This window comes from Phalacrocorax carbo, chromosome 2 (genome assembly GCF_963921805.1).
Source record: "Phalacrocorax carbo chromosome 2, bPhaCar2.1, whole genome shotgun sequence".
Lineage (NCBI taxonomy): Eukaryota > Metazoa > Chordata > Aves > Suliformes > Phalacrocoracidae > Phalacrocorax > Phalacrocorax carbo.
In genome coordinates this window covers 43,095,498-43,111,985 of record NC_087514.1, presented here as the reverse complement: position 1 = coordinate 43,111,985, position 16,488 = coordinate 43,095,498, and the positions used below count along the sequence as shown (strand labels likewise).

Below are 16,488 nucleotides of genomic sequence, written 5' to 3'. Positions count from 1 at the left end.
TCGAGCCCCATGTTGGGCACCAAAAAGGACTGTTGTAGTTTAACCCCAGTAGGCAGCCACTCGCTCCCTCCGCTCTGCAGTGGGATGGGGGAGAGAATCAGAAGGGTAAAAGTGCAAAAACTCACAGTTTAAGATAGAGACGGTTTAATAGGTAGAGCACAAGCTGGACAGGAGCTCAAAGGAATCAAGCATTGTATTAATTGTATTAAATGATGTTCAGCATGGCACAAATGAACAAAACCAAAGTGGCAAAGAACAAGATGAGAATTAGTAAGGAATTCTTTATATCCTGGTGACTGATGCCTGACTAATATATAGGAAGATCTAGAAGTTCTCACTGAAAAGAGATTTTACCAATAACATGAAATAAATAAAATTGAATAGTCTGCATGATTTGGATATTAAAATCTCTGCTTAGAAGGCATTTAGGAAGGATAAAGCTGACGGTGTGGTGATACTCTAGAATAAGAAGTATTATTTAAAGTTGCTTGTAAGAGCAAGGTCTACAAATCCTCATTGCCTACGAAGCATGCTGTGCTGACAGAGCCCAGGAGAAGGCCATGTTAAGGGCTTGCCTCAGGCTACTGAATCAGAAACACCAAGCAGTACTTAGAATAACTCGTTCAGGCTGCAACATATGCTGAAAGTAGGGAGTGGATTTTGAATTGTTATGGGACCTTCAGACTGGGAATACAGACTACTACAGCCAGTAGCAAAACTGGCTTAAAATTGCAGATGAAGTGTCCATGCTGATAGTAAATGTACCAGTAATAACCCTTATGTGACATGGGGATTAATTTGGATATACTGGTTACTGACTGGAACCTGGTGACAAAAAGATCATATAACGTACCAACATCTTAAGATTAACATGCCCAGGTAACTTCTTGTACCTAACATTCTTTAAAACAACACCTGAAATTCCCTCTGGCCTCCTCATTTCATTTTTAGTAACTCTTGAAAGTCTAGGGAAAATCCAGAGGACTTGAAGAAACTTAAGATTATTCCAAAGTCCCCCAAAGTAACTACAGACTCAGCAGCCAGATAAATCATAGAATCATAGCATGGTTTGGGTTGGAAGGGACTTTAAACTTCATCTAGTTCCAACCCCCTCTGCCATAGGCAGGAATACCTTCAACTAGACCAGGTTGCTCAAAGCTCCATCTAACCTGGCCTTGAACACTTCCATGGAGGGGACATCCACAACTTCTCTGGACAACCTGTTCCAGTGTCTCACCACCCTCACAGTAAAGAATTTCTTCCTAATATCTAATCTAAATCTACCCTCTTTCACTTTAAAACCATTACCCCTCATCCTATCACTACACTCTCTGATAAAGAGTTCCTCCCCATCTTTCCTGTAGGCCCCCTTTAAGTACTGGAAGGCTGCTATGAAGGTCTCCCCAGAGCCTTCTCTTCTCCAGGCTGAACAACGCCAAGTCTCTCAGCCTGTCCTCCTGCAGGAGGCGCTCCAGCCCCCGATCGTCTTCATGGCCCTTCTCTGGACCCGCTCAAGCAGGTCCATGTCTTTCTTATGCTGGGGCCGCAGGACCTGAACATAACGCTCCAGGTGAGGTCTCATCAGAACAGAGTAGAGGGGTAGAATCACCTCCCTCTACCGGCTGGCTACACTTCTTTTGATGCAGCCTAGGATATGGTTGGCTTTCTGGGCTGTAAGTGCACATTGCCGGCTCATATTCAGTTTTTCATCCATCAGTAACCCCAAGTGCTTCTCCGCAGGGCTGCTCTCAATCCACTCATCACCCAGCCTATATCCATGTTTGGGATTGTCCCGACCCAGGTGCAGGCCTTGTTGAACTTCATAGGTAAGATTACTGAAACAATGGTATTTGATAAAGGTAATTGATGCCACTCATAATTTTGTAAACAAATGCATCTCCATTCTTTGAGGAAATTAGGGGTTTAATAGCTTGTGCAGGTGTCATGCACATAGTTTTACTAGGGACTTGTTAAAGAGTCACTTGAAGCCACACATGAGCTGCTACTTGGAAATTGTCCTTCCACCAGCCACTCACTGTATGTTCTCACCACCAGCCTGGTCTCCAACAGGATCAGATGGCTCCCTGCTAACACGATGACTGTGAAAATGCTGGCACAAGCAAAACCACTCTGGGGAACAGCCCAAACTTAAGTTGGCCTACAGGGATTAACAATGCCACTTGACATTTTGATTAAAAAATAAAGCTCTTTATAATAGAACACAAATGACATGAATGATGTCATCAACTGACATGACAAGAAAGTATCAGTAGTGGAACCCCCATCAAATACGAATTGAGTCTATGTCCTACATTACTGAGCATTTTCAGAATTTTCTCCTAATATTAATTGTTAATTGATCAATGTAAACAGTGCAACATCCCACTGATTCCTCTTCCTCCATCCCGGTTTTTATGTAACAGAAAATTTGCTCGCTGGAAGACCACTACATTTAACCTTTTTTGCTCACAGACTACAGTATAAATGAACATAGTAACTTACTCATTTCTGATTTTAAGTTCAGTGTAGACACTAAAAAAAAGCTTTAGAAAGAAATTAAAGTACTTAAATGTCCGAAAGTATTTTTTTAAAAAACCTACAGAAGAGGTATTAACAGTACAGATTTGACTGAGGATATATGAAAGTACTTGGGTACACTGGGAGTGAGTTCACTTTATGCCAGCTAGCTGGGTGGGTGGGATACAAGCTAATCCAACATCGTTCCAGCTGAATCCAAGCCAGAGTGGAGAAAGAATAAATGATGCCTGATTGAGAAAAAACTAGAAGCAGCATGGCTTTTTTCTGGTAGGTAGGGTGCTCAACCAGGTTTCAGTTCCTGCTCCCACCATTCAATTGCACACCACCTCCAACATTTCATAAGGAAAGAATGAACCCTGACCCTGGTTTTTAGACCATATGATGCGAGTCCAACATGGTAACTGCATCCCTCTGTACTGCCAGTATAATATCAAAGGACTACAACAGGACAGAACTTCTGCTTTTGCCATGTTCGACTGGCCATCTCTCACCAGCCCCTTGTTGAGACCACAAATGTAATTTTGAAGCATCCTTTCAATCAAACACCATATATAAAATTATTACATAACTATTTGAGTGCCTGCTGCAAGGCTATTATTAAAGACCTGCTTGATTATGCACTGGAAGACAATGCAAGAGCATTACCGCAACATGTTTACTCGAAACTGCTCTGGTTTGCCCCAAGTCTCAAAATTTAAGAGAGAAATTTCTCTTCTGCTTTTATCAAATGTGACTCAAGAGCAGCTCCCGTGTTCTTCAATACTGAACGTCCCACAGGAGGTTAACAAGTGGGCATAGTGTTTTGTGAACAAACATTTTACAAATCGTCTATATTTTTCACATCTCATCTAGTGATGGACTTGAAGCGTTACTGTTCTGAGTGATTTCATTATTCTTCTAGACAACAACATCTGTGTTGACACACGAGATGTTTGTTTGGGCTCCACCTATAAAGCATATCGAATTCCAGAGTAATAGCTGTATCTATAGTGTAAAATTACAGGTGATGTCAGAGGGAGACAGAATTAATGTCTCCTTACCTGAAGAGGAACTCCCCTTCCAACAAAAACCTCCCGTACTACAAGTCACTCAGATCCTGAGCTCTTGCTGAAGGATCATTTGCTGATAAGGATAATCTTAACAACACTATGTCACAGGGAATGGAAGTGAAACAACAAAGCTCTCACAAGAGGCTGGCATCAAAATTAAAACCTTGTAGTTGGCTTTCAGCCATGACTGAAGAGTAGATAACCTTGGTCTTGCTGCTCACCGGTTTGTCCGTGGCAGTAGGTTTAGCAGAGCATAGTAGGAAGATGAGTGTAAAGTAGCTGGAGACTCTTCTACAGAGAATTTTTTGACACCTGCTTTCTTGTGGCAGGCTCCTTCCTCCTTTCTCTCCTGTCAAACTCAAACGCTCTGTTTCACAAGGAGAGTGATCTAACAGTTAAAACTCTCATCTTGCCTTTCAATGTAAATGAAATTCCAATTTTAGGTTTCCCAGATTTTTTTGTGGCAGTTCCACAGAAAATAACCCTTTTGCTGGTCTCACACAATCACCACCCACTTTATTTGTCTCCATAAATCCACCATCTTGCACACTGCTACGTTTCTACAGCTTTACCTACATTCACGGATTATCAGCACATCCACCCCAAAACTGAAAGGCCTACCCCCCTAAAATAGAAACTGTCAGCAGTTACAGAGCCCCGTCCCCTACTTTCGGTGGCTGTTCCTGCTCCCGCACGCACCGAGGGTTCCTAACCCAGGGCATTGTTTCCCATTTACTCCCATCCCGCCTCAGCAAATATGATGAGCTGAATTCCCTCTCGGGTTTGATTCATCACGTGGAAATGAGGAACTATTCCCTGGCTGGGCACCAGCGCTCAGCTCCGTTTCCAGAATTTTGGCAGGGAAGAGCTGGTCTATGAGGAGCAGGATCTGCGTTCAGCGGTGGTACCTGTCGTGCTCATGTAGAAATAACATTACAGCAAGTGCCCGACACCTATATTTATCCCCTTTTCTTCACCTGATAAACATCATTAACGTTTTCAAACGTCACTAGTCTGCGAAAACTCGGGGGCGGGGGGGTGTGTGTCCTCAATTTTTGGAACTAAGGGGCCCCAAGGAGGATCGTTGCTCAAACACAGGGGTACGGCAGCATCGCTAGACCCTCGCCCAGCGCCGGAACCAGCCTCCGCCAGCCTCACCGCCACCCGCACCGCCTCCCCGCGCCCGCCGCGGCGTGACGTCACGGCCGCCGTCACGGCCGCCCCCCGCGGCCCCGGCCCCGCTCACCTGCCCGCGGCGGCGGCGGCTGGCACAAGGAGCCCGCCGGCGCGGCCCCGTCCCGGGATAAGCGCGCCGCCGCCCCCGCGCCCAGGCCCCGGGAGGCGGGGCTGGGGCCCGGCAGCCCCAGTGGGTTCCGCGCCCACGTCTCCGGTTTTAATACTTCAACGATAATCATCCCGGGATGGGCGCGGGTGGGCCCGCCCCGGGGCCCGTGGGGTGGCGGAGGCGCTGCTGCCCGTCGCGAGGGGACGGGGATGGGGGACGCGCGGAGACTGCGGCGGCGCCGCCGCCGTGCCCTCAGCCCCCCTCTGCCCCCTCCTCTCCGCCCCCCCCAGAGGTGTCCCCCTCCCCGGGCGGAGGCCGAGACGCCCCTTCCCCGTCGCTCGTGGGTGCCGGGGGAAGAGTTGCCCACGAGCAAGCCTGCGAGGAGGCTCTGGGAAGGGAACGCGGGGCTGAAGGGCGCGCTGCCTGCTTCAGCTGTGGCTGCAGGCGGGGGTGAAAGCCTGCGGGTTAGCCTGAAGCGGTGTTTCCCATCCAGTTACTTGGAAATTACAGGCAGTTCAGCCAATATATCCTACAGGGAGATGAGATTTAAAACAGCTGCAGGTAGTGGATTTCAGTGTTTGCACGACTTACCCCATCACCGGTCATAAGGCGGGAGTACCCGCTCTCGGCTTGGAAGAAAGAAGCTTTCCCGGGATGTGCTTCCAGTCAATTCGTGCATACCTCCATTAAGGAAGCTTTCAGGCAGTGATGTTGACTACTGCGTTGAGAATGTGCAGTGGTTTTGCAAAGGAAAGGATCTCTTTAAAAAGCCTGGGAGAATAGGGTGTCACGCAGACCTGCGGTATAATTAAATAGAAGGCAGCTAGGCCTATGCTATTATGGCTGAATGAAGCAGAGGACACCTGAAACATAATACCCTTATGTTGTACTGCTGTTCACCCTATGGCTAATATGACAGAGGTCATATTTAGACTGATAAGATGAATAGGGACCAATTTTTAAGTGCAGAAAAGGATTAATCGGACCTGTTCAAGAGTTGTCTTAGGGTCTTTTTTTTCTTATTACCACTAAGGTGGTAAAATTTCATTGATTTGATTTGATACAGAATAAGAAATTGAGGAATAACGGCGATTTGCAAAGAGGAGAGGAACCTAGAATCTAGTTTCCCAGGTGCACACCAGAAAAAAAATGTATCCATGATTAGAGTCAACTTCTTAAGAATGAAAAGGCTTCGAAGAGAGAACTTGGAGTTTGTCTCTGCCAGGATACAGCATACTGATTCAGGACCAAAACGGGTCCTGAAGGAAGGCAGAATTGTCCACCAACTGCGGTTCACAGTGTGACACTTCTTTAAGAAACATTCACCCAAACTTGAAAACACTCAGAGGTCTAAGTGAGCATATTCAGTAACCCTGTAAAGGGGATTTGCAATGATTGTCCAGTAGGATTTATTCGCAAAGAGGATTCTTCAACAGCTAGCCTCCCTCCAAACTTTTGAGAGTCTTGATTCAGCTGACACAAGCAGATTGGCTTGCCACCTGCTTTTCAGAAGATGCAGAGGATAGCAAGCAGTGCTCCAATCTGAGCATCTCCTCTTACATCCGCATTCATCCCAGTTGCAGCCCTTGCATGGCTCCCATGAATTAAAATGCATGGCTGCAGTACATTTCTTCCTGCACGTACATTGTGCTGTAGCTGTGGTTCAGGGGAAGTAGTCACAAACCTGCAAAAAAACCCCATCCATCAGTGATGCTTTTCTGCTGGCTTCTGGCTTTTATGGCTCAGGACAGATCTGTTCAATAACAGCTTTTCTCATGAGGGAAGACATTTAGGAAAAACTTGCCTAGCTCAAAGCATTGGACAATCATTGGAAAAGTTGTTTTGCAAGTAGAGAGGTCAATAGAATGCAGATATAAAGTCTTAACGTGGCAAAAGTAGATTTAGATGATCAGTGGAGACAGAAAAAAAGTTGTAGGTAATGCTTACTGGCCAACACCAAATGTAGCTGAAATTAAGTATTTTGTTTGCATGTGTTTCATTTGCTTTGCATGTGTTTTGTTTCCTTGTATTTGCATGATGGTGTGCAATTGCAAAGAATCTGGGAACTAAAACTACTATTGAAAAACAACTAAAATGAAATAACAATTGTGATAACATGGATATTGAAAGATGGATTGGAATAAAGAGTATTGAATATCATTGTGTAATAAAAAAGAATTGCATTGCTATCTTTGCTTTTCCTTTTTTTTTTTTTTTTTTTTTTTTTTGAGAGTCATCTTGAAGAAGAGTGGAATGAGGCTTTGTCAGAGTATTTTTAGGAATCTGGTATGGGCCACCAGCAGCAGATTTGGATACGGAGGGAGATATCCAATGGTGGATAAAACTACTCTGAGGAGTTCATGTCATTACATGAGATCAGAATTTAGGCATTTGAATCTCAGGGAGTGGAAAACGATATTAAAGAGATGCAAAATTTCAACAGTCTGAATTTTTTTGATTAAATAATGGGCAAAAATTTTAGAAAGAAGGTTCCAAAATAATTGTACAAATATCTAGTATACAATGTGTGTTAGCATTAAAATAAAGATTCTGAGAGAACTGGAAAAAAAGGAACTGATTGGTGTAATGAACTGTGTCTTGTGAATCAGAAGCATATGTTAAACGGGTAAAAAAATAACACTCAAGATTTTCTACCTTCAGGTAAAAACTAAAGTAGCAACCAATGAAGGTGAGACAGAAATAAAAAATTAATAGGGCTGAAAAAGGATTTCACTCTAATTTTAAATAAAGGCAATGAGGTGCAACATTGGTAGATTGATAATAAATATGAAGGAGCAGAAATTACAAAGTTGGAATGAAAAATCAAGATTCAGAAATTGCAAGGATAGAACCAGTTAGTTTTCTCAGTCTGTACAAGAATAACGTCTAGCAGATGTAATTGCAGGCCCAGTAGTAAGGATTTTTTTGGAAGCCTCATGAAGTTAAGAATACCAGATGATTGAAAAATAGCAAATTTAGCACCAGTATGTGCGAAAGTAAGAACAGTTAGGAGTCCTGTGTTCTGCACCACGCAGTGTGTTCCAGACCAATACGTGTTAAGAAAATAGTACTTCAAGATGTGGAGAATGGTAAACTCATGTTTCATTTTCTAATTGTAACTCCTGCCAAGCAATCCTGCCAGTGGGACGAAGCTATGGAAGGGGTAGGTATAACCTTAGGGTTTATCTGACAAGAATTCCTGGTAGGATTAGTGAAGCATGACAGTCAGCGTAGAAGGCATTACTGAGGTGTTCTTTGAAATACTCTATTTAATTCTATTTCTTTCATGTTTATACAGACAATTTAGATTGAAACAAGAACAGAAAAGAGTCAAAAGGGTGACAGAGATGCAGAATCTTTTTTTAGGAGAATAAGACAGAGGCATGTGGCTTTTTTTTTAACCTAGCAAAATGAAATTTCAAACGGCGTATAACTGTTGCTGTTAAATATTTTTGGCGGTAACAAGGGAGAAAAGTAACTCAGTTAAAGGTCAGTCAAAGCACAGAGTAAATGAGTGTTAATGGCCAGTCTATAACTTTAGCACGTTTTGTATTCAGGTAAGATTTCTAGCAAGAAAAAGAGGTTCTGAATCTCTTTCCAAGAGGAGTAATAGAGTTCCTACTGCTATTTGGAAGTTGAAGCAAATAGGTTACAGGAAGTTGGGGGTCCCAGTCTGGTGTTGCTTGCACAACACTGCAGGTGAGTTGTGCTCAGAGCTGTCTTCCTTTTGCCAAGGATGGTTCCAGCTGACCATGGAATGATTGATCCAGTTGTCGGCCGATCACAAGTGGGGTTCCCCAGTGCTCAGTATTGGGGCCAGTTCTGTTTAATATCTTTATCAATGATCTGAATGAGGGGATCAAATGCACCCTCAGTAAGTTTGCAGATGACAGCAAATTGAGTGGGAGTGTTGATCTGCTCGAGGGTAGGAAGGGTCTGCAGAGAGATCTGGACAGGCTGGATCGTTGGGCCAAGGCCAATTGTATGAGGTTTAAGAAGGCCAAGTGCCGGGTTCTGCACTTTGGTCACAACAACCCCATGCAACGCTACAGGCTTGGGGAAGAGTACCTGGAAAGCTGCCTAGCAGAGAAGGACCTGGGGGTGCTGGTTGACAGCCGGCTGAACATGAGCCATCAGTGTGCTCAGGCGGCCAAGAAGGCCAACAGCATCCTGGCTTGTATCAGGAATAGTGTGGCCAGCAGGAGTAGGGAAGTGATTGTGCCCCTGTACTCAGCACTGGTGAGGTGACACAATTTGAATACTGTGTTCAGTTTTGGGCCCCTCACTACAGGAAGGACAATGAGGTGCTGGAGCGTGTCCAGAGAAGGGCAGCAAAGCTGGTGAAGGGTCTAGAGAGCAAGTCTTATGAGGAGCGGCTGAGGGAACTGGGGTTGTTTAGTCTGGAGGAGGCTGTCTACAACTACCTGAAAGGAGGTTGTAGCGAGGCGGAGGTCGGTCTCTTCTTCCTAGTAACAAGCAATAGGACAAGAGGAAATGGCCAGAAGTTGTGCCAGGGAAGGTTAGATCAGCTGTTAGAAAAAATTTCTTTATTGAAAGGGTTATCAGGCATTGGAATAGGCTGCCCAGGGAAGCACTTCAGCCACCATCCCTGGAAGTATTTAAAAGATGTATGATTTAGGGACATCGTTTAGTGGTGGACTTGGCAGTGCTGGGTTAATGGTTGGAACTGGTGATCTTAAAAGTCTTTTCCAACCTAAATGATTCTATGATTCTCTTCTTAACATGAAGTGACCATTTGGGTTTGGAAGCTGGAAAGTTTCCTACCTAAAAGAAACTGATGAGTTGCTGCTAGTTGAAAAAATGTGCCTCAGTCTTGCCTCCTGTCTCTTAATACTTGCTTGTGCATGAGAACCAGGACTTAGACAGGGTTAGCAATTTCTGCTGACTCCATTGTGGAGCAAGTGGTGGCCTTCATGGGTCCTTAAGACTAGATCGTTTCAGCCAGTAATGTTGTAGAGTGATGGGAAGAGATGGCTGTCTTGGAAGTCTCAAGTCTCAACAAACTGAACTTGAACCCATTTTTTTTTTCCTTCAGAATTAGTACTCTAGAGATATTAATCACCAATGCTAAAATGTGGGAATCAGGATAGTACCACAGCTGTGGGATTGTTTCTAGGTGGGATTCGAATCAGTAGAGATGGGAGCTGAGACAAAGAATAATTATTTTTATTTTCTGGGAGAGATGCTTCACTGATGAAGATGAAGAAAAAGGAGCAGATAAAGAAAAGGATACTGCTTTTTGCTTAGATCCTGAAGGAAACATCCCCCAATCACGTTCTTAGAAAGCTGATAGATGGATTGAATTTGCTGTCAGTAGATGGTGTGAGGAGCTATATTGCCTAGGCAGGGGAATAAGGAAGGACACTATGTGTGAAAGCTTAGTCTCTTTTTGTCTACGTAAAATGGGCAGAGTCAAGTCAAACTCTGCCAAGGCTGAGGGCTCAGCCTTAGCCTGTTCTTGCAAATATTGTTGCTGACCTTGATGAAAGCAGGAAATCACTTGACATTAAGGTTTTGTGGTCTAAAAACTAATTCAGTTAATTTGCCCTGAAGCAGAAGGTGTTGACCTGAGCAACAACGCAGAGTACTTAATCCTAGCTCCAGGAAGAGCTCCTTGGTCAGATGCAACACTCTATGTAAGCCATTCCTCTTACATACTCAGGATCATGGGAGCCAAGGTTGCTTAGTTATTCAAGTCTCCCCATTTCATTTTTTACTCAGCCTCATTATTCTTCCTTTCACAGCTGTCAGTGTAGGCCAGCTGGTTCCAGCTTCAGCATCTAACTACTGGCAGAGACTGGTTCTCAGCCTGCAGGGGTGGAGACCTTCTAACCACTACAGCTGGAGTTTGCCACTTGACATAGGTGTAACCCTTCACTATACAATAGGTTTTCATCTGCCTTCTTGTCATGCAATCTTTATTAATGGTTTTCAGCAGATCATTTTCAGGTAGCAGAGATGTGATAAGTCATCAGGAATTTTTGTGTCTCTACCAATTTATAAAGAAACACGGTCTCTAGGAGGCATCGTTCTTTCTCTTTTCTCCATACTTTAATTTTTTGCAAGTGTCCTCTGCATTCGGTTCCAATATATCGCCACTATACTGACGTTCATATCACTTTCCTTCCCTCCCTATCTTTCTTATCTAATCTCAGTCTACATTATTCTTACTCCCTATTCTTTCTTCCCAGCACTAGTTCTTAGGATGAGATTGTCTCTCTCCCCATCTCTCTCTTTCTGTTCTCAACATTAATCCATCTCACTTGAACAACCCCCACCCTGTCTCCATCACCTTGGTTCCTAGTTTCTTTGCCCAGTTTGTCACAATGTCACCAATGAAAGCTTCCCTCTCTGATTAGGTGCATTCTTCCCAGCAGCTCTTCATTGATCCAAAACCATATTGACTCTCCCCAGCCACATTATCTGGAAATGCCACTGCCCGTTCCCAGCTCTTTTACACACCATGTCTTTTTTTTTTTTTAAAAAAAAAGACTGCTCTCCCACCTTCTTGCCCACCTTCATATCTGTAAAACCCTACTGATGTTTCACCCTTCCTTCCCACAACCTCCACACAACTCCCTTGCACTTCTCTCTCCCTCCAGTCTCCTGGAATTCAGCAGTTACCATACAATTTCATTGCCTGCACAGATAGCCTTGAGCTATTTTTGTGCTTAGAGGTAGGGAAAATAGGATGAGTTGTTCTGTTTAGTTGTTGTTTGATCAATGCTATATATTGTTAGAAATTACAGTATACAGAGAGGACAGCATCTTCACAGAGATTTGGATATTGAAAAGGTGACAGTCTTTTTGAACATAAGCACACTGCATTTTTTACATTTCATGGTAGGCCAGCCTAGATGCAGGTCAGAAATATATCTGCTGATTTTCCTCCTTTCTCTCCAGCTTCAGAGTGGACCAGCCTTCATATCAATGGCTGAAAGCTCAATATGCAGTTGGTAAAGTCAACCAAGAGCTGTGTATAGCTCGTAGGATAGAAATATTTAACTTTTGCCTCTAGACCATGATAATCATGTCACAAACAGCTGTCACAAGGTTCAGAGAAGAGGGAGGAAAACATGATTCATCCCAAATGCACACAGAGGTTCAGAAACATTTGCAGTAGTTAAACACTTTTCTGGGTTGCAACATTTTGCTGGTACCTCAGCAAAAACACACATAGTTTCTCTGATAACTCAGTGTCATTCTGGGCAGCATGAGCCAAGCCCAGTGCTGGTGTGAGCAGTCAAAGCACTAGTGATAACCATAAGTATACATCTTTTAACTGGACGAAGTGTATTTAATGTACTTGCCCTGTGGTGGTGTTACTGACAGACATGTATGCAAATTACATGGCTATTAACTATTATGTGCACATGAATACCTGGTTATTTTCTGAACTCATGTACACGTAGACATAGTAAAATATGGCTTTATCTCATTAGACATTTTCCTTTAGGGTTGCAAAGCTCATACCATGGGTGGACCACAGTCAGGAATGAGGTCTCCGCTTCAGAGCAGTCTAATTGATGGTCCCATTGCTCCTGAATGATTTTTCACCAGTTCAAGCATTATAAACTATTCACCATTGAATCCCAAAACAAACATTGTAATATAACTCAGGTCCTGATTGCCAAGAGGTTAGGCGGCCTTGCTCTAGTTACTACTTCAGTTAAATACTGTCATAGTAGCATTTTATAGCATTGCTATAATAATAGCAAGCAGTTCAGTGGGTGTATATGTAGCAATTGCTTAAGCAGGTAGAATTTGCGCAGATGAAAATGAAATAGGTGAGCTGTAATATCAAGTGTGGGTGACATGCCTCCTTTATACACCCTTTCAGCTTGCCCACGCAGGCTGTACACACCAAACAAAGCAGCCTTCTGAAGGGCTGAAGGGTCATAAAACCTTACAGGAACATGGGTTTTGCTGAATGGGTCTGTCTAGGATGCTTAATGCTTCAGGAATTTAAGAGACGAGTGCTTAACAAGGCATTCTTTGGTTTTGTGGAGTTTTTTCCCTAACATCTTCTCATGTACTCTCAAGTAATTTTCATTTGGACATTTATGAAACTAACTTCAAATACTGTGCCTAAAATGAAAATTTTATAAATGTTTTCTTCTGCGTCATTAAGAAAAGGCTATACGAATTATAATCTTGACTAAACGACAGCAGATAGAAAAGGTTAAAGCCTGTTTGCATTTTTTGAGAATCTGAATATTAGAGAACACATTCATAGGGGTATATATTTAAAGACAAATGAGAAAATATTGCAGCTTCATTTCAGATTGCAGGAATGTTTTGTTCTTAAATAAAACCACAAAACCCAGCCAGAAATGTGACAAACCTCACTTGTAGGTTGATGAGAAGTCAGAAGCTGTAGTCTAGCTTCTTACTCGGGCAGTTTGTCTTATGAAATAAAGTACAACAGATTAATGCCTGCATAACATGCTTGGTCCAGTGTCACTAAGGCATTTGAACCATTTGTTCAGTAAGCCACCCTTTCACACAGATAATGGCAAAATATTTGGACTATTTTATATTTTCATGTATTTGAGACCAGATTTTACCATCACTGGTAGGCCAGACTGTTCTGTCTCTAGTCCTGGTAACATGAAGAACTGAATTCAGCCACGCCTGATGGACTTAACCATAGAAGGACAGTGACAATGATCTCTGGTATCACTTCACAGACAAAAAATGTTGCCCAATTCTTCTATTCAAGGAAGTAGAGGGACAACCTTCTATGGCCAGAGCAGGACTGCAAGGGATCAGGTCACCTCAAGAGGTGATCAGGTCCATCCCCTTGCTTAAGGCAGTGCCTCCAATGTCTGTGTCTTCATAGATGTTTGCCTGGATCGGGTCTAAAAAAAGTAGCGATAGAGATTACAGCACAGCACTACAAGATTATTATTATTGTTGTTGTTGTTGTTGTTGTTGTTGTTGTTGTTGTTATGGTTATTATTATTATTATTATTATTTTGTTATGAGTCTTCTGTAAAGCAAAGATGTTTCAGAAGGTAGACTAGTCTATTGGGAGGGATTGAAAGATGATGAATTAAGGCAATTCCATTAACACTAGTAGTAATCACAGATATACATCCGTGTTCTTTGTTGCAATTTTAGATGTTCGATTCCTGGCACAAGAGAAAAAATTTAGGAGTTCTTCAGGGGTATGTAAAATGAAGTAATCTTTGCAATAAAACAATAATAGATCATGATTCCAAATAATGTCACAAAAGCAATGCTATTAACTGAAAGGAATTGGAAAAATGGGGGAAAAAATAAGCTTATATTTTAGTAACAAGAAAGTGAATACAAACCATCATACTTTCTTAATTAGATTGCACTAAACCATTTTTATTCCCTGCATGTCTTTCAATCACCTGTCCTTACAGAAGAAGTATCAAAGTACATCTTGAACTTAATTCCTTTTTTCTAGATTTTCAATTTCTAGATTTTCAGTGATCGGCCACACTTTTCAATTTTTCAAGACCTCGCTGACAAGTAAAGAATTAAATTGCTTATAAACTGCTGATTATTCTATCATGGATTTATTGGTATCTAATGTTACATTTATAGCCGCAATGGCTACTAATAAAAACTTTTTTATAAATTAACTAAACATGTATCTAGAATAGAGCCATCCATGAAAGAAAAAGTGCAATCTTGTGCATAGTCATGCTTCAGAACAGAATCTGAATTTAGCAGGCATGCTGCTATATGTTAAACTGCATTCATTTCACTTCACTGCCACAGATCTTTCAAATAACACCACCGACTCAACAGAGCAGGATCCTTGGTTCTCATCTGCATCTGAGCTCATTTTACACTGCTCTGACACTGTGAGTATACCTGAAAAGCGGCTTACTGTTCATATGTCTCTAGGTCATCTTCACAGTCTTAGAGACAGGTCTAAGATAAGGATTTTCTAAAAATATGCAGTTCATATTTAAAATGTAGCTCATGTAATGAAAAGGCAATTAATTTAAAATGCAGTTCATTTTAAAAATACGTATTGTATTTTCATGTGTATTCATTCCAGTGCCCACCGTGTGAAAGTGCCTATGCTCAGCCACCTGGGATCAAATAACTTGAATCACAAAATTCATCCTTCTCATATTTTCTTCTGAGGTTATTCTGTAATAAGTACTGCTTCCACCTGTTTGAGGATTGAACTAATATTCTTTTCTTGTCTGGATAACTAGAGCTTTTTTCCAGAGTTCATTAAGTGATTTCCTGGAAGATATTTCTGGATAAGGAGTCTGAGCCACAGAAGTGTATTCAAGTCGTTGACCAGCAGGAGCTACAATGGTGTTTCTAGTTAAAGATGCTAGCCTTAATCTGGACAAGGCACTTTGATTTAGTTCTGGTTTTTTGCCCCTGGTTACAGGAAGATAGATGGGAGGTAACGAGTACTGGCCAGAGATATTCTCACCACTGATTTCCAGCTTTGCCTTTGAGAAAATTATGGAACCTTGGTCAACCCAATATGTTCTTGCATGTTGTGATTAAAATCATACTTGATAATTTAGTATGCATATTCCCAGAGATTTTATTCTGGATGAAACAGAAAGAAGAATTAAGTAAGTGGTTTTAATATGAAATTTCACTGTCTTTTTCAGTGAGAAATTCAAGGAGTTTGCCTTTTTCTTCCCAGATTACTATCACAGAACCCTGTGGTGCTCTTCAATCCCAACCCAGAGATGCCTGACGTAATGACTCAAACAGCTGCTCATCTGCATTTGTAGGACGCTTGTTCTTTCCTTGTGAAAGAAGTGCTCAGTAACTATAAAAATGGATCCATGAAACTTCTTTGACAAAATACACCAGCTTATCAGTCTAATGTGTTCTTGGACCTTCCTACCCACTCAAATTTTTTTTTTAATCATCCTAAACTCTCAGTTAGAATTGAAAGAGCCTACCCTTTTTTTAGGTCAGTCAAAGAACTGCATCACCTGGTAGCTCATCTGGTAGTTAACTTAGGCCACTGCATGGCATTTCTATATTTCAGTATTTACACAAATATATGTATTTCAATATTTTCATGGCTAATTATACACAACTTTTTAAAGGGATTGGCCAACTTCTTCCCATCGGTAAAAGACTGTCAATTAGTAAAGCTTGATGTCAGTATTTGTAGCCTTCCTGGATCCATCTTTTGAGACCCTGGAAATTTTTTCATCATTACATGTGTTCAGGAAGGTGTTTTTCCAAATGATAACGGCTGTCATGAAGTTGGAAGAAATCAAGACCAGTGTGGCTGCTTCTTCAAATGTAGTGTTCCTTTTTTGTTGGGTACTTCTGAGACAAATTTTTCCCAGATGTTAAAATTTAATCAGAGAATTAAATTACCTGTGCTCTTTCCTAAACTTGCAACTCTGAGGCTGAAGTATATGCTGCAGATACCAGGAATGACATCTCCTTTTACTTCTTCAACACTTTTTTTTTCAGATGGCCTGGGAAGCTGATCACAGTAGCAGCCAAGAAATCCAGAGGTACAGTCATCTCCACACTGAGGAAGCGTAACTACAGAGCAGATTGCATCAAGACATGTTATGACACTGCTAAGGTGGATGGAATTGTCCTCTGTCATCA

General features: G+C 42.1%; 1 long non-coding RNA gene across 2 annotated transcripts in view; it reads left to right on the top strand.

Annotated features, from left to right (window-relative positions):
• The window catches only part of LOC135311919 (uncharacterized), a 28,816-nt gene extending 21,245 nt beyond the window's left edge, over positions 1-7,571 (top strand). For both annotated transcript variants that reach the window (XR_010371470.1, XR_010371469.1), the window contains 2 exons: positions 1,741-1,826; positions 7,152-7,571. This is a non-coding gene — a long non-coding RNA (uncharacterized LOC135311919). The remainder of the gene's footprint in view (positions 1-1,740; positions 1,827-7,151) is intronic.
• Positions 7,572-16,488: the final 8,917 nt, after the last annotated feature.